Source organism: Acromyrmex echinatior, chromosome 3, assembly GCF_024713525.1.
Source record: "Acromyrmex echinatior isolate Ae372 chromosome 3, ASM2471352v2, whole genome shotgun sequence".
Classification (NCBI taxonomy): Eukaryota; Metazoa; Arthropoda; class Insecta; order Hymenoptera; family Formicidae; genus Acromyrmex; species Acromyrmex echinatior.
Window position 1 is genome coordinate 10,193,939 of NC_141854.1, and position 20,125 is coordinate 10,214,063.

Below are 20,125 nucleotides of genomic sequence, written 5' to 3' on the forward strand. Positions count from 1 at the left end.
ACTAAACCAAAAGTATTGTTTTAACTTTTGTTTTATTGAGTAAGTTATGGTAGCCGTTTTTCTCTCTCATTTATTTTTTTGACATCTTTATTTATATAAACTTTTTACTGTTATTATTAACATTATTATTTTTATTCTTTGTAGTATTATAATGTTTTATTGTTAATTTATCGTTTAATTTATAAAATATCAGAATATTAATAATAAATATCTTTTTTTATTATTAGCTTTATTTTTTTATTGTTATCTTTTTTTATGTTTAGCATAGATACCAGAAAAGAATACAATAGTATTTAATAATAATTTTATAGGTACATAACTTTCATTCGATACGTGATTAAAAATACATTGCTTACTTTGATCTGTGAGTCTATAAAAAAGACCTACGTATCTTTTTGAACACTTACAATTAGATATATCCAGAAATTATTTTATATGGCTCTCGAAAATGTGCAAGAAACACTAAATTGTTTTAACAAATTAAAAACTGGTGTGGTTTTGTTCATTTTCAAGAGTACTTTTCTCTTTACGCTTTTGCTGTTATTTTTTGATGAGAAGTAACATGATTACTTGGATCAATATGTTTGAAGATTTCAACGTTAATATAAGCAATAAAGAGTCTATCAATGTTCTCGAGATTCTCTTCCGCCTTATTCTTGTTTCTATCTTGAGGTCGACATTTAGTCTTCGAAGGAACAAACGGGCAAACGCGAACTACAAGTAACGTCACTTCCATTAATCTTCCTCCCGCTCGGATTAGATCCAACCTAAGGGATTCTCACGATCTTGTCTCGACCAAAATTACGATCGCGACCTCTTCGTGACTCCGCATCACGAAGGCTGATTGAATCCCGAAAGAGAACACCGAGATAATTGAAAATAGAATACATAAAATATCATGGAAGTCGTATACCTTATAACGATTATTAGAAGTATAAATTATTAGATTGTGTTCATTTTGGAATAATAACTGATGCAATGAGTAACCACAATTAGCAAAAAACTGTCTAAATTTTAAGAATTATTTTATTATATTTCAGAATTATTTTATTATAATGCAGAATAATATTATTTTGAATAACAGATGTTTCTCTTTCCTCTTTCTCTCTCTTTAATTTTTTGCATGAATGTTTCTTATAATTTTTTACGACAGCATATATGGAAATAAACGTGTGCATTTTTTAATTATAATCTATAAAAAAAATATAAAAAAATTATGTAATATACGTGATAATGCGTTTCCACAAATTATAGAACAACCCTAACGCAAAATATGTATTTCAGACCGTGAAGCTTGACGATAGGCAACAAAGCGACAATAGCGCGACAAAGGATAACAGATAGAATGAGGTATTGTTCCATGTCGCTTTCAACGAGTCCCCCCCAATTAAAGCGCGTTCTTCCGTCGGCCTAAAGTCGGAACACGATGGAGTGTTTTTCCGACGATGAGTGAAACGTACGTGGTGAAAGAGAATATATTCTACGTTTCAATAAAGTCTCGTTACCGCCACGCTCGCTGCAAATTATTTCTATTCCGGAATGTTTTCTGCCCGATCACGATTGTGCATCGTAAAATAATTAAAACATAACAAATTGACAGTGCAATAAAGCACGTATTGAGTCTTGCGATCCTTTCTTTTTACTCGAATAATACTGATATTATATATATATATATATATATATATATATATATATATATACATACATATATATATATATATACATACACACACACGGTTCGATAAAGCACTCAGCACGCATAGGTTCGTGATGGACAATGAGAAGAGACGTGCTTCACTCTAGTTCGAATCGGATTCGACCTGAAATTTCAAACACTATCTTGGAAAATAATTATTTCATATTTCAAAATAGAATACCTTTTTACTCTAATAAAGCGTAGAGGGAAAGTTCGACGAGATTTATAACTGCGTACACGTTATTCCGAATTCACACAGAACTCTAGGCAAGCATAAATTTCAAGTAACACGTGACACCAGGTGTTTTTCACATAAATTATTTATGCAAGATTCATACAAGACAGGTGCTAAATCCAGATTAGCGATAGATTCGTTTTTTTTCCTTTTTTGTAGAATGAAAGTTCCGTCGATGCGGTCGCGATGCCGGATCAATACCGGATGAAGACGCCGAAGTAAGCGAAAAACAAAATTCAATTAGAAATGCAGGCTGCAGGGCGAAGTCGGGACCGCGCATCCGGCAAGCTGAATGTAATGCTATTACCAGCGACTGAAATTGTATTCCGAAGAATCGAATTTGCGGTCAAACAGAATGGTCAAGCGCGCAACGCTCATCGATCGATGAAGAACGATCTCGCTTGCGAAACAAAATGAGCGGCCCTGTAAACTTCTTGCGAAGAGTGAGAGAAGAGGGACTCTTTCTTCGAGTAGAATAGTAGGAGCTATATCAAATGATAAACTTATCTTGTATATAAGAAGTAAAAAGGATGAGTCAGTTACCGAGAGAAATAGCAAGGAATGTTAAAGAAGCTTTGTCAATATTTGCCGAGGGTTCTTGTTATTGACGAGATTATTAAATGTCTGCAACAAATATCTGAGGATTATCAATAACGAAAGAGGAGATATAATGGAAATTGAATCGTTTTTCACATTACGGATGAATACTAATGAACTGAATAGATAATATAGCTTATCCTTTTATCTTGGAACTGCAGCACACTGCAGCTCGAAAAAATTTCAGAAACTTTATTTTAAATTATGAAGCATTTATTTTTATAATAATATTTTTCCACATTTTATTATTCTTTATCGAGACGTGTAGATGTATACGTAATATAAGACGTTGCGAATAAATCTTTACTCTCTTTAAAAAAAAAAAAAAAAAAAATGAAAACATCAAAAATAGAGGTAAATAAATATTTTAAAACTCTTATATATCTTAATATTCCAGATTAATCTTCCAGATTATAATAATAGATTAATAATAGAAACTCTTGAAAAAAATCCATATTATCTTATTGCTCAAGAATGAAATTATAGAAGTTCCTTATTGATTACTGGCTTTGTGCTGGTAGTATTAATAAAGAAATGAAGAACGTCGTAACATATACAATATCTCAAAGAGATAACCTTTCAAATAACAATCCTTTTTGTCGCGTCAAAGAGTCATGACTGCCTGCCGCGTGTTTTCATCTGACTGATTTTTATCATCCGACGTATGTATATTGCATATTACGCGATGGAGTCGAAAGACTCGCAAGCTCGTGCTTGCGCAAAAAAAAAAAAAGGAGCGAGGGTGAAAAAGACGGCACTGACAAACAGAAGAGGGAGGGTCAAGTGCGTTTGAACAGACACGCGACACTCGACCGTCCGTCCGTCGTCGCCTTTGTTCCTGCTTTCGTCCCGCCTAGACTTGCGTGCGTTTTCTTACTTTCGTTACTCCTCTTGGCCCTTTGTATCGTTTTACAATAGAAGCGACGTAGCCGGTAAAGATTTTTGGCCCGGCCTTATTGCGCTTGAAATGAAATACTATCCATTTTCGAGTTGCGCAATATGCTCGCACGGGAAGGAAGTAATCATGGAAAACTCGTGCAAATGTTGCCGCATGAACGGCAGCAATGGCAGCAGCTCGTTAAGAGTGAATATTCTTGTAGCATTGACATAGATTAAGATGGGGTACAATTGTAACATAAGCTTAACAATGCGTTTCTTCGGTTCTATGTATTGATACTATATATAGATACTATTCCAATCAAAGATTTTGCTTTAATAATGGTGTGAATCTTTTTGAGGATGTCACGTATATGCAATGTCTCATATATATATATATATATATATATATATATATATATATATATAAATTATGCTAAAGGTTTAATGTTGATCCTAAAATTAGGATTCAAGATTATTAGGATCCAATATTTGGTTCAAGATTGATTGGAAAAACATTGTAACTAGTGTTTGCATAATGTTATCTTTACTTTTTTTTGATTGATTATATTGAATTAAACTAAAAACAGTCAAGTTATATTGATGAGAAATTACTAAGAGCAGATCTAAAAATTTAAAAGACTAAAAATATAATGGAATATATATATATATATATGTATATATTACTATAATTACCAACAAAATCGTAATTCATGAGTAAAATTGAAATACGTGCGTGATGTGCATAATATTTTTTTATTTCTAACAGGAGAAAAAAACATTTTTTTTACCATTTATATAAATTTCATTTACGTCGTGATAAATGTGCAGTTCAAAATGAAAAGCGTTAATTTAAACAAAAGTTACCCATGTGAGACTGTCCAATGGAATAACACAATTTTCAACGGAAGAGGAAAGACCAACCATAAATGGCTGCAGTCTTCGTACAGGAAATCATAGCGGCAGTGTAAAAATGCAACGCTGGGCGATTTTACGCTTCGCACGGAGATCCTGCATCCTTCCGCACTGCGCGTCTATGTATATACGGTGTTCCGTTATTATCATATAATCTATTTTTACAATCATTCTAATACTAATACATCTCATTTTAACGGTGATATGTCGTGCAACATAAAAAATGAGAGAAAACATCAATTAAAGAAATTTAAAAGATTTTATGTACATTTGTATGTCTACATATTTCCACATTTTAATGTTCAATACTCTTTGATATAAAATAATAAAATTCGCGTCTTATAAATCGACAGAATCCATGTATCTCACGATTTACTTTTTACTGCCATATTTCTGTCATTCACTTTTGATTCTTTTTATTATTAGAATCATAAATATAATATTTGCTATATATAAAATATAAATATCAAATCTCTCTTTCATTTTTTGATGGATTTATGTCATAAAATATTATGTCAAATATAGAAATAAGAAATTCGAATCAATAGTAAAAATCCATGAAATTCAAAATTGCTACTAGACTTGTCATGTATTTAATGGTTCCTTTAGATGATTTATAATTTGCGTCAAAATTTCAGGTTAAAATTTTATTTGGAACTTTATAAATGCTGTATATTTTTATATTCTACCTGTTTGTATTTTAATGTATATTTTGTGTGTGTGTGTGTGTGTGTGTATCTTTGTTTCTTTATTATTACACTGGTATAATATATAAAGTTAAAAATTTTTAGGAATTGTTAAGAATTTTTTTTCAAATTCTGAAGTGAATCGTGAATCATCTAAAGCGAGTTCTAGTTAATCAATACGCTACCCCTTTATTAATTTCATCGGAGCTACAATCGCCCTTCGAGAAGTGTTTATCCCAGAGTAATTGCATGTCAGCCTACAAGAAAGCAGTAGTAGCAAACATAACATGTTTAAGATTAGGGTGAGAGAACGATCAGGTTTGTAGGCCTATTCGGTAACTCTTAACGACAGTATCATTATCATTACGTTGTTTTATCGCGTAGATACATGAATACTGCACAATGAAATATAACGATATAACAACATTGTCATTAAGAATAGAACAACTGATTTGATTGTTCTCTCGCTCTCATTTTAAATCAAGTAATTTTGAAGTAAAAATAAAACGAATTTTAACGGAACACCCTGTATAAGTCCCGTAGAAGCCTCCAACAGATCTGCGATTTCAAACGTCTCCTGGTATCCCACATTCGTGCACACGCACGTTATCACAAATATATACGAACACAGAGATACGCACGTAGAGAACGCTTTCTAACCCAAGCCAACAGCTCCTGAAAACGAACTGCTTTTCACCGCTGTGGAAACATTTTTAACCTAGCCTGCGCTCGCTCGTTTCTCTCTTTAAATCGCTCGGTGCCTCCGCGATACGTTAACGGGTCTCCCGAGTGGCGGCTTGTGCCACCAGACTCGTTTCTTTCAACCACCGTTGGGACCAGGATCAGAGTCGCCGTCGCCGTCGCCGTCGCCGTCGCCGCGGTTACCGATATTCCTCATGGATAATCGTCTTACGATCTTCGATCGTTCGTCTCTTTCCGCCCTTTTCAAGCTCCTGTTGTTTATCATGGACCAAGGAGGATGGAATAAAGTAAGGATAAGGAGTAAGGGAGGGATAGATAAGTAGGATAAGTTTCGCACAGTTCACAGCCGGAGGAAAAAGGTGCATTTAAAGATGCACTGTAACCGGTACACGTTGTGTAGCATCAGCGTGGTAATTTACAAGGAACGCATTGCACACATTAATTTCCACTCTAATTACTTGCTGTCGTGGCCAGAGCAACTAGGAAATGTTTATTTTTTGTGATTTTTAGAATGCGCAAAAATCGTCCTCATGATTTTCACGCATCGCCAAACTCGTTGAGAGACCCGTTTTTGTTCTCAATACAAACTGCAGGAATCATAGAATAATGGAAAATGCCGAATAATGTCAATGGCCGAAGTAAGAATTTTTTGAGTGATCGCTTATTGCAAATATCGTTACTTCTTTGTGTCTCTTCGTTCACGTGCTTCAATCCCATCAGCTCTACTCTTCGTTCTTCTTGAACCTTCCACTCTCGGCACCCTTTTTCGCATCTCTCGCGAATCGCAAGTTGTAAAATCGTATTATCTCACGTTACGAGTTCGGGAAAGTTATGTATCATTGACATGTTTTATGGCGTGAAAGAGGATAGGCTGCTTGCTAGAAAAGTACGAAGGAAAACATCGGTTGTTGTGCGGCAATAAAGTACGCTCGGCGGTTCGTATTTGTATTCCAAACGAGTATGATCCTATTTCCGGTACAGGAGAATTGTTTCGCGTGGTCGGTCAACCTTGTCGATTTTCTTAAGATGCGATCGTAAAGACAGAGCCTTGTCGAGAGTATTTTACCGATTCTCATGTTTTTTTAACAATTGATAATTAAATTAATATATAATAAATATTACAGTAACTGTCAAAAACTCGAAAGCTGAAAGATAAAAAGACTTGAAAAGATGGTTTCATCGAAATTTAACAAATGAATTTAGAATCTTCATTAATTGCAATATTACTTAAACTTATTAAGAGCGCTTCCTTTCGAGAATTAAGTTTCTTGTTGTTGACTTATACTACTTGTTGGCTTATATCAAGACAAATTTTATTAAATATTTAAGAATAATTACTACTTTTATCAGAACAAATAAATGAGTGAGGAATTAAAAAAAGGAAAGAAATATATTTTACATTACTGCAATACTTGTCATTTTCAAATTAATATCGTCACGTCGTAAAAGTAATATTGAATTTATTGAGAGGCACTTTGAAACATGTTACCAACTTCCTTGTTAGTACAGTGCTACATCCATTACCCGATCGCCTATAATTTCCGATCGTAATCCGTTATAACCACATATACGTTCTAATTAGTGTTATATATACCTCGATGAACGCTTTAAAATCGTCAATTTCATCCGACAGGGATTATTGCCTCGATCCGACTCGACGTCTTCCCCTAGGATTGCAGTCCCGATGTTCATCCCGATGGAATTATGTGTTCGTCGTTTGTCGTAGTCGACAAGATCCGATCTGAATCGACGCGACGGACAGGCAGCGAGTTAACGGTACGCTTACCTCATTTCGATCCGGATGATTATGAGCGTTTCGCTTCCGTGCACGTGCATCTCGTTACGAACCGCCTGATTATAACCGACTGCTTTCACTGCGGTCGCGTCACACGCAGTGCGGATAGCTGCGGATACCCTGATAGCTATGATACTAAAACAGGAGGAGAAAAAGAATCGAAAATTGACGTTCACTTCCTAAATCTTGTAATGTATGATCTCTTTTTCCTTAACCAAATCTGTTTTATAAAAAAGAGTTTACTGATATAATAATGAATAATGTAGAATGCCCTTCTTTATATACGTCAAAGTTTAACGCATCGTTTAACGGTTAAACGTTTAGCGTAAAGATGTAGTAATGTAAAGCGATTCTTAAAAGAAGGACTCTTAAACTAAGAATTCTGAGGATTTTAAAAATAAAGTTTAAATTGATTTTTTAAGTGAGTTTAAAATGAGGTAAATATTGAATTTATTGTGAGAGGCATTATTAACATTAGATCTCTTAAAGAGATCTGACGTTAATAATAATAATTGTTAAATACGAATTAAATATAAATTCAATTGTAATTGTACTAATGTACGATAATCGATTTTAAATTAAATTACGGAGATAGTACTTCGAGTGCAAAGCATTTACGAGCAACTAACTCCCAACATCCAGCAATACGATCGCACATAAATGCGCGCATGATATCCACGTCGAAGCCATCTTAACGCCCATAAATACATTAACGAACGTGCTCAGCGCTTATGTCGCGAGTTTAATTATGCACGCATTTGCCTTGTAATTAGCACGGGCTGTTTGGTTACGCCGACCCGATACTCACGGAACTGTAACTCACGTGACCTGTTTGTGAGGTTTGAATTACGTAATACGGGCTGCTATCCACACATGCGAATCCTGGAAATGACACGCCTATGATACATGACCGTACCGTATGTATCTTGCGGAGGTGATTACATATATATGCATAAATATATTTTATTTTCAATTAATGCTACTTGATCGATTCTATAAAATTGCCACTGCGGCACTGTAGCCACATTTTATTTATACAATGCTGAATACTTTCAATATTTTTAACATGTAATATCAGCGATATTGCCGATACATTAATTAGCGATACGGATAGATACTCGATTATCCTGTTAGGTTGCGAAATGAATTTTAGTCATAATAAAAATTCAGAACGATATTTAAAATTTTCATAAACTCGAGGTATGTGAATTTTAATGCAATTATCGTGAATGTAAATGATGAACTTTTACTTTTATTTACTTAGTATACGTAATTAGAATTCTCTGGAATAGGAAAAGATTGTTCTCGTGACGTTATTTGCCAGAAGATAAAACAGCTGGTGATGCACATTTAAAGATAATTCTGAACTCCAATTCCTTTCTACGCGAGAGCACTTCGAACGAGAATGAAAGGCATATCGGCGATTACTTCGTTAAATGGTCCGGAAGTATTAAGTCGATCGTACGTACGACAAAGTGGATTATCGGTCTTCTTTAATTCGGTCCTTTAGGGACGAACGAAGACTGGATGTGCAAGTTTTCACCACCGGAAATTTTCGCAAGATAATTCGTACAAATACGATAAAACTCGATTAGCGGAGCTTCTACAGTTAATGAAAAAGTTAGTAAAGATTAGGAATTATTAGATTTAAAAATAGCACATTATAGATATACGAATCATATTATTGTTATTAGAAAAATTCTAAAAAGGAGTAATTCAACTAATCAATAGGAAGAATTTGACGAAGCAACAAGTGTTTCCATTATTGTCTGTCGCATCAATTTCCATTTCCATTTTAATTATTTGAATTAACATCATTATTGAGTTACTTAATTGCAACATTATCGAGGCGATTACGTCACGATCTACCTTCAAAGTTACTAATAATTCTACAACAACGTTAAACACTTCGCCAAAGGGTGTGTAATAATGGCGGGTGTCGAATGGTTACGCTTTGATCAAACGCGTTAATGACACAACAAACGCTACTACGAAACCGCATGAGGCGAAATGTATTAGCGAAATAAAGCGAAATAAACAAAGTTTACCGATGGATTTAACGTTAAAAGCTTTTTATTGAAAACCAAAACTCGAAACTGAAAGTTGATTTCAACACTTCCTAATGTAATAGTGATTTCAACTATTGAATATATAATCAGAGATTAAACGATATAAACGAGATATTAGCAGAGATAAATGATTGAACAGCGATCTAAATTACTACGCGATCAATTGAAGTAATAGAAACCAATGTGTAATCCAGTCGAAGTAATGCATTGCGGTTGGTCGAAGTAATACAAGTCAGTGCGTGGTCAGCCGAAGTAATACAAGTCACTGTTCAATGAGCTAAAGTAACACATACGGTTAAATGCTGCACGAACACATTTATTCTCTATTTCACTTTATCTTAATTTTATAAAAAATAAAGAAAAAAGGATAAGATGATAATCTTAAAGTTTGTCGATTTTTCTTAATTTTCTGATGACTTAAATAATTCACGATGAAAATTTTTTTATTGATACTGACTAATATTAGTTGATATTTTTTAGCTGATAGTTTTAATTGATATCATACTTAAGGACGGCCAATCTTTCTAGAAGTGAATGTTGTGTGTTGTATATTTGGAACGTTTACTTTAAAATTAAATTCAGAATTTGGGACTTCTGCAAATTAGTAACACTTAAGTATTAAAGAAAATATATTATATATATATTGAACATTAAAATGTAGTACTTCTATAATAACTATAGATTTTTTTGAAGTCTGCACTTCTAACTTCAAAAAGCTGTACGTTGATACATATCGATATATATCGCTAGAATACATAAATTTTTCACTTTTATGTTCGAGTAAAATCAATCAATTAAAAAATTTTTTTTATGACAAAGAGAGATGCCTTTAAAAAAGTTAATTATTTAGAGATATTTGATATAAAATGAAATATAATTAAAAATAAAATTAAATATTAAATAGAATAAAATGAATAGAATAGAATGTACATAATAGAAAAATATACTTAACCCTATTCCAACTATGCCACAGTGATAATATACAATGAAAAAATCGGATACACTGACAATTAGAGAAATTAGATCTCTGTATATAATATATGTAAGATATATATGTATATGTAAGATATATACAGTATTCTTGTATGTATATTTGATAACATAATTAATAACTAATTTATTTTAAAAACGAAAAAAATTAATAAATTATATATATATATATATATATATATGATAAAATTTATAGATAACTAATAATAAAGAATTAATTTCGTACAGAGACATTTACAATGTATATAAACAATATTATACACATAAATAATAACATATAAGTGCATTTATCAATAAAGCGTATTTCTCATTATATTATTCATTTTTGTGGACAGATTGAAATCAAACTACAAGAGATTATTTATTATTATCGTAAGCCTTTATAAAGAATTTAGCTCAGGATTTATTATTAACTTAAAAAAAATTATTAATTTGTCAATTTGTTTTTTTTTTATTTCTTTGTTTATTACATTTCCTTTGTTTATTACATTTTTTTTATATTCAAATTGATTTCTCCAAGATTTTAAAAAATAATTATTGTATTTAAAAAAAATTTTTAAATGTAAAGAATCATTTAGAATCAACTCTTGCAGATGGACAATAAAAAGATATTTGATCGACAATTTTGACAACTCGAGATCTTCCGCAAATTATTTCAAACATCTATCGCTGTTGAAATATTTACACATTTTCTCTCTCGTCGAACGCGTGCCGACGACGCGTCGCTTTGGTCTCGTGAGACGACGATGTGAAGAGGAAAGAACACGGAATGGATGATGGGAATTAGGTTTTCCGGAGGATATGTGACCGGCTTTTCTAGATGGCATCTCTATACGATGTCGAAGTATTGCGGCAGCTAACTTTCTCGTAAAGCTTCTGCTTTCAACATTTTTCCTGTAGTACACTCGACATCTCGTTATGTAAAAAGAAAACACTGATGGGCGCTTTCCCATGTAATTACGATTGATATGTGAAAACCAATTCAGCAAATCTGGATTTGGATTATTAATCATTGAATAGCGATAAAAAAATTCGATTTCCCTCGAATAAAAGGACACAGAATGATAAAATAACGAATATTCAAAAAATATTTTCTGTTTATTCTTTCTCTGGAATAAACTAAAATATTTATTGCAAAACGGATTTTTAAATTTTATAGTTTTTATTTAAATAGTTATCAATGCTTTCAGAATTTTTCATTTGTATAAATAATTCAGATATATTATCTGCAATCGCATCATTTATTAACGATTGCTGCAACAAAAGAATATGCATGGAATTTTTCATAAAACAAATAGCTGTAGCAATTAATCATATGAAAATTGATTAAAATATTTCTTTCTTAAAAGAGAAATTCAATGATAGAAATAAATAAGAATACGTGCATGTTTAAATTGAACTTCGTTTCCCTCTAATAGTACATCAATAAATAAATATGTACATCGCGTACAGCTAATCATCTTAATCAAAGCCGTTTAAGCCCAACTCGATTTCCTTTATTTTTTCTGGTTACTCATGCAGAATCAATTCACGATGGCAGAATACTTGTTGGTTGGAAGCACGCGGTACAACGTAAAAATCGCAAACAAACCGGGACAAAAAGCAGTGAGGAAACAACGAACGAGCTGCGTATAGACGAGTCCGTATCGTCTATCGCAACGTATTGTCTATCGCAAATAACAGCGAACATCGGTATTCTCACCGTGTACTCGTATATACCGTATATACGGCCCGAGCACGCGGCACGCTCGATGACAAAACCGGTAGACATTCGCGAAACCGGTAGACAACGAGACGAAACGGCTAAACGCGACGGGAAAATCCGAAGAATTTCCCGAAGAGCGGGTTTCCGCTAGTCGTTATATAACCGGAAAAGCTCGGCCGCGATAAAAGCGGCGTAAAAGGAATCCAGGCTGATTCCCGCGAGCGCACCGCCGTCTCCGGCGCGTTAATTGTAATGGTATTAATTACGATAATGGAGCGCCTCCCTCTCTCGTATCTCTCATCCCACATCGGCTCTCTCTCTTTCTCTTTCTCTTTCTCTTTCTCTCTCCCCCCTCCTCTTTTTTTCTCTTTTTCTCCATTTCTCCCATTTCTCCCTTCGTCTCTCTTCTTTTACGCCTATACATCCCTTCGCTTTCACCCTCGCTCGCGCCGCGCCGCGTTGTGTCGCTAGTCCCTCTTCGGCCATCTTCCACCCTTTGTTCCGTCCCTCGACTCGGGCGTCAATTAAGTGGATATCTCAAACGAAAAATTCTAATAAGCTCGTTGAAACGAGTTCGCTTCAATCTAGTGCGGTTACCAATGGAGCTTCAACGATCGCGACAGCAGATAGCGTCGAGGACGGCATCGCTGATAGCGACTTTTTTTCTCACCCCCAATGGCGCCGTTTCGTTCTCTCCGACGGTGACGCATCGCGATGCGAAGCGTCGCGAGTACATCGTGGTTCGAGTACGTTCGATCGGTCGAGGATTCTCAAGAGTATAACTCAACGACGGAAGGGCCTCGCGAGAATTCAGAACTTCCCTCAGTGAAATCTATCGACGGCGAGGGAATGATGAGGGTGAAAAGAAGAAGAGGGAGATGTAGGTGCGACACACACAGACGGATTCCATTTCGAAAAGGCGGAACACCGAGAGCTTTGTCTCGGTCGGGCTTCAAACACTTTTGTTTCCACTCCTGTTACTTTGTTCGCGAGTAGTGTTATTTGACGTCCGTAAATGAATACACGGGGTACGTGCGGGAATGGTACGAGAATCGTGTATTTTAGATGGCCTTTGTAGCTTCTAGAATACACTTGTCGATACAGCGTATCACCGAATGCAATGCGTCCCGACTTGGAGATTCTCGACGAGTTCAAAGTCGATTTTGCTTTAGCAAACATTCGACGAGAGATCACGCAGCGTAGCTCCTCAATTTGCATTAGATATGCTTCAATTAAGTCTTGAGTTTTCCGATAGCTTTGGTATAGTTACTTATTTGCATGAGAATATTGAGATAGATATTGAAAGAGTCACATAGCGATATGTATATTCATTTAGATATAATCTTGCTAGAAAAATTTACATAATTCCTCGATATATACGTGCCCTTAATACGTATGATTGTACCGAGAATAAAAGTCTAGAGGTGCGAAGGGTTGGATTGGTCTATATAGTCATAAATTTATATATAGCATTTTTTTCATTGAGCCATTTTGTTCTATTATAAACGTAATTCATTACATTTATAATGGAAAATATGTTAAATTTATCTATTATTTATAAAGTTACTGCGAGACAAAAATTATGAATATTATATTTAAAATGAAAATTTATGATTGTTTAAATTTAAAATCTTTTTCAGAAAAACGATTTTACCATAATTGGATCAAAGGTGGTCATCTTTCAGAATTCTTTGTATGTAATACGCTAAAAAATAATATATCTATAAACTTCATATTTAAACAATCAAAGCTGCATTTAATATTAAAGAACTAGATTACACAACATTCAAATTTTTATTTAATTGATAGCTTTTCTTGTCCGAAGACTATTGAAGAGAGATTTCATCGTTCTTGATATACGATTGTGAACTCTCACATTAATTCATATGCTGAGAAATTAATTATTCCGCCGGATTATAGATGTCCTTCGTGTAGAATTATGTCATTTCCTTACTGACGAGACTTATTGATAAAATATATGCAATCGTTAAAACAAAGCACAGGTCACGACGCTGGATAATAAAATGGTATTATGACTAATGATTCCTTTTCCATGTGTATTTAAATGCTACACGTGTAATTAGTGCATCCGTATTTCAATCCGTGTAATTTTTAGTACACGCGTACTGAAATACATGGATACATAAGTTATAACTTATAACCGTATGCAGAAGTTAATTTAATGCACTCGTCATTATTACCGTAATCTCATACATCGTTAACACAAATTTAACGTTTAGTATTGTCGACGTGGAGTCGTCCTATTTATTCATAAGTATGGCACATTTCATATCTTCATCATAAACTTTCCTAAAGCCGAGTATGAAGATACGTACACATTAAGCATTCAGATATGCTTTGCCGAATACATTAAACTGGTAAATATATATCACTAAACGGAATATTATGGACATGTATTTATGAAATGTTCTTTTATCGGATAATATTAAAAGATTATTAAACTTTTTTTTTAAACTTTTTTATATGTAGTTTCAAAAAATGCCAAAAGAATTTTGACGTATATAAATATAATGTACAAATATGATTATTTTTATAATGTAAATAAAAAGTAAACTTGTGTAAGTACTCTCATACATCAAAATGAAATAATAACATCTCTTTTTGGCATAACAATTTTAATTGTATGTATATTTATAACAATTACATATAAAATTCCACCATTTGACTTGTACATTATTTTAAATACAGTCTCATTCGCAATCGGCTTTGATCAGAATATTAATTTCGTTAATTAATGATTGAGAGAAAAAAGAGAGAAAGAGAGATCATGTTTATTACTTTTGTATATTTTATATTTGTGAATCAGAATCAATGTATTTTGTTTCCAAATTTCGTATAAAAAGGACAAATTGCAGAAAAAATCTACGGTAATCTTTAAAAATATTTGGAAATGTTACCAACCGCAAAATTTTGAATTTATTACTTAATCAGTGAAAAGAAAAACTAAATTAGAGATAAATTATTATAGAATAAACGTTTTTATACTTTTTTTCCAATAATAACTATTTTATATTATTTGAATATTATAAAAAATAGTGTTTTACGACCTTTACAGAAATTTGAACCAATTTCAAATATTTATAATGTCTGTTTATGTGTTTAAAACTCAAAATAAGTAATTAATAATTATGTTCCAATATTAAATTAATTTAAATTTCTGTATATAAGAAAAATTATATTAAAAAGATATTTATAATAAATCATTTTCTTGCTATAAATACAATTAAACTTCTAAAAACCAAATAATACTCTATACTTATAAAGTGTTTATTTTCTTTATAAAGTATTTAAAAGATTCTCTTTTTACAGGATCTTTTTGGAAACTATAAACGAATGGAACTATAAACGAATTGCCTATTTCATAATAATAAAATAAATCCGATAGTATTATGAAGAAAAGGTTTTTTCATATGCTAGTCGGACTCTGCTAAAGAACACACAACGAGTTTCTTCTTTTTCTACAATTTATTATTTCATCAGTAAACGTAAATAAATGTACTTTTTAAAATTATTTAATTAATTTTTTTTAATGAATTATATGCAGCTTGATTATTTTGTTCATATTATTTTGTTATAACTAAAATATTTGATAATTTATAACAATTTTAAAAAATTCTCCGTTCTTTTCAATCTTTCATGCAATGTAAAATATTATAAATTTTAATATATTTACAAATCGGAGAAACAATTACGCAACATGAATAACATATGCGGTGAATAAAGTATGGAACATGTATAAAATACATTTTACCACATAATTTACTATTTAATTCATTAAATAATCATATTGCATATTGACATATTGTTCCAAATATGACGAAAATAATTTAATATTCCACTTATAAAACATATTGTACACAAAAGAATATTGTTTGGCTATCTGGTATTCTCTGACAAAGATGCGACCGCAATTAAGAAATATACCGTACGAACAAAGAAAGTAAATTCTCCTTAAAAGTGTAGAAGATTCCGATGCTGGCGATGTTCCAGTTTTTAGAAATTAGTAACGGCCCGGAAACACTTGGAAGTAGATATAGTAGGCGGAAGTGTAGACAACAACGGATAATAATGGCGAAGTTGGTTACGCCGTGGCTTCGCGGGTATACTGCAAGAAGTCGTCTTTCTCTAACCAGACTTCAGAAAAAGGTCAACACCCTTGATCATGATGAAAGTTCCGCCGGTGGGAAGTTCCGGAAAGAAATAACGTATATATGATTGTGCTCGCAGTTTAATCCTTATAGAAAGCGCGCATTTGCTACCATATTGCCGTCAGAACCAGAAAACTAAAATTGGTGTAACGCAACTTTTATAGAGACGCTACCAATATCGTACACTTAATCGACGAGTAACTTTTTTTTTACAAAAATCTTTATCATTAAATGAAATTTTTTTTATATATTAGTGAACTTTTACTTATTTTTTAATACCTCAAATTTTTGAGAAAATGATAAATTAATATAGAATGCATAAGATAATACGAGTTTTACTTCTATTGTATCATTTCGAAAAAGACTTCTCGAGAATTCTTTTCCAAAATGAAAAAAAATTTCTTCCCTCCTCGGCGATTGCCAATTTGTTCAATTCGAGCGCGTGAGTAATGCTAAAATTTTCCCTTTTTTCACAAAAAAAATTCCATTAAAGGATAATGCACAAAAAAATGTTATGATTGCCACAATCGAAAATAATGAAATTTTTTGCTCATTAATACAATTTGGTTATAAGAAGCATTTGTATGATTGCGTTATTACAGTTCTTATAATCAAATTGTACTAATGGGCGAAAAATATCATTATTTTTGATTGTAACAACCATAATATATTTTTTATGTGAAATTTCGTTTTATATATTAGAACTTTTATTTTTTAATACATCAAATTCTTGAAAGAATAATGCATTAATGTAGCATATGTAAGACGTTATGATTTTTACTTCTATTTTATCATTTTGAAAAAGACTTTTCAGAAAGTCTTTTCCGAAATAAAAAAAATTTCTCCTCAATCGGCAATTTGTCCAATTCGGTATCAGCCGCGTGAGGAATGTTAAAAATCTTCCCGTGTAGAAAACGCGTCCCGTTTCTCAGATTGTAAATCAGATGAAAGATGCAATTAACCCTAGGCGCAATAATCGACGGCGCCTTCAACCGCGGGAGTTACGTCCGTCGCATCGACAAAAATACGTAAACGGTTCGCCGCGCGAGAAAGGAAGCCCATTAGCGCTCGTGCGAGAACGAAGTGGTCGTTCATTCATGAACTCGGGGGCGGCCATGGCGTCGTAGCCGCCGCTACGCTACATACTACGTTCTCCGTTGTATGTATTATCGCTACTACCACCACCAGCACCACCACTACCACCACCACCACCACCACCACCACCATCATGCTCGCTACTACCCTCGTTCTACTACGCCACTACCACTTTTACACATCGCCTATGCCACCGCCATCACCACCACCACCATCACCACCACCACTGCCGGCTTCGGTACACCAACGTCGGTTACGTGTTCTACCACAAACCAGGTACCGGCACCGGCATCGCCACCGCCGCGGCGTGCCGAGCGTCGCGTTCCTGGCGTTCTTACGTGAGGAGCTTCAGATGCTCCTGATGCGACGACCACCCTTTTAACCAATGCACTTCTATTACCGTACGCCTTGACATTGAGAGCACCGACGCGAATGCTGTGTATCGCGATTATTCCGCCGTTCGTTCCTGACTGGAGCTGTATGTCAGAAATGTTGAGCGAATCGTCGTCGAACGGATTGCCGAATGCTTAATATCCCAGCATGCTCCAAGAACATTCAAACTAGATGACGCGTTTCGAATTGAGATAGAGTTGATCTTCAGAATAAAAAGTTAATGAAAGAGTTTCTATTTTCTCTCTCTTCTTTTTCCGCATATATTTTCCAATTTCATATTAAAATGTTATTCAAATGTTATATGACTTTTGTAAGTAAAGTATTATTACGAACAAATGCTTACTTTGAACATCCCTCTTTTTATAATTCGAGAGATATATATTCTAATCATTTTAAAATATAATTAGCATGAATAAAAGAATAAATTCAAAATATAGTTATAATAGTTTTGAACAAAATTTGAAAATTTCCATTTTAAATATTATATTATTTCTCGGACTGGGTGACCTCTTCGAAAATCTATCTCCAATGACAGTTACCAATTGAATTTTCCAATAATAAAACGGTTATCTCGTTTTCTCTTATTGTTGCAAAAATAATCCATACCGTTCTATATAATACATTCCAAATAATTTTGCGCGGAATTAATAATTATCTTCGTCAGATCAAGCGCAATGGATAGATAAATCATGAAAATCATTTATATCAATTATCGCAATCACGACAAGCACGTTAATAGCTTGGGGTTATTTCCCATGTTCAGCCAAAATTCACGCTAATTAGGAGTTTCCCTCTTCTAGGGAAGGGCAGGAAATCAGCTCTCAATTTTGATAATGGATTTGAAATTTCCAGAAGCGATAACACGGTACTGGCAATTACTTTAATTTCATAAATATGCACTCACATTCAAGCATAAATGTTTAAAATAAAACATAAATGTAATAACTCTTATTTCTTTGAAAAATATAATTAAGGATATTTAATCATAACGAAAACGTAATATCGGCAATCATTTTCAATTTGCGTTCAATCTTTTAATTGAATAACCATGATTTGCAATTTGCTGTACAAGTTTTAATACATGATATAAGAAAATTACTTTTTGATGAAACTTTCATAAAAATCTCTTTTAATGTGACTTTTCATCAATAGATTGTTAGCTAATACACGTGACAAAAGCGATAATTCGTTTTGCAAGTTTGTCGGCACCCTGAAAAGTATAATTAAACTTTCTTGGCTTTTATGAAAATATATCAAAAACATTACCGTCTCTCAACGTCTCTCCTGGTTATCCCGACGGCTTTAAGGTCAATGCGCATACTATGATCCTTGACACTGAAACAACACGAAACTTCGGCAACTTGTGGGCAAGTTCGCGAGATTTCCATACGTTATTCTGAAACGAGGGGAATGTATCCAATTAAAGCAACGAACAAAACTTTGACTGTTTGCTTGCAAACAGTTTTGGTTCGCATTTCCTTCGTTAAACGTTAGAATTATAGCCAAATGGCGGAAACTTTGAACATTTACAGAAACTATCAGGTGTTGATGAGAGAAACCGACGTTTATTTCTGTACAATGTATTCATATCTTTCTTTAGAGATATAAAGTACCGTCAGAATTTAATTGAGATATAAAAAATTACAATTAGAACAATTACTTGAATATTAAAAGTCAGCATTATTTACTGATAATCATATTACTTTAAGAATTTTCTCTTGTTATCAATTTTAAAAAGAACGACTCTCATAACGATATCAAAATCATCACTCGTTACTTTTAAATCAGTATTCATTAGTTTAAACATCCTTTAAAGTAATTCATTATTACATTTACAATTTTTAGAATAAACTACACTAAAATTCTATTCAATTCGACGCCAACCTTCGCGATGAATGATTGACAAAAGCGATCCTCGACTCGTTGTTCCGGATAAAAACTAGCGATCCGTGACATATCCGAACCAGCGACGATCCTAAAAATTGCCAATCTATTTTTTACGCGATAACGCGCGAAACTAATCGATTCTATTCAAAGCTAGTGGTGATGATGATGAGGATAGTGTCGGCGGCGGCGGCGTGGAGAACGGAAGTTACAAAGGTATTCTCACCCCCGAAGCGCAAACAACTCTCTCGCCGCTTCCGCCGGAGCCTCGGACCGTAAACACACGTCGGTGGCTGGTCGCGTACTGAAGTTTCCACC

The 20,125-nt window shown here is 33.5% G+C and overlaps 1 protein-coding gene across 6 annotated transcripts in view; it reads right to left on the reverse strand.

The window, feature by feature from the left end:
* Positions 1-20,125, reverse strand: part of Dscam3 (Down syndrome cell adhesion molecule 3) — a 118,752-nt gene extending 98,627 nt beyond the window's left edge. For 5 of the 6 annotated variants that reach the window (XM_011067265.2, XM_011067275.2, XM_011067257.2 and 2 more), the window contains exon 1: positions 20,034-20,125. The gene's annotated coding sequence lies outside the window, so the exon portion shown is untranslated. Of the gene's footprint in view, positions 1-19,189; positions 19,320-20,033 lie in introns of all 6 variants that reach the window. The other variant, XM_087403923.1, reaches the window with a different exon arrangement.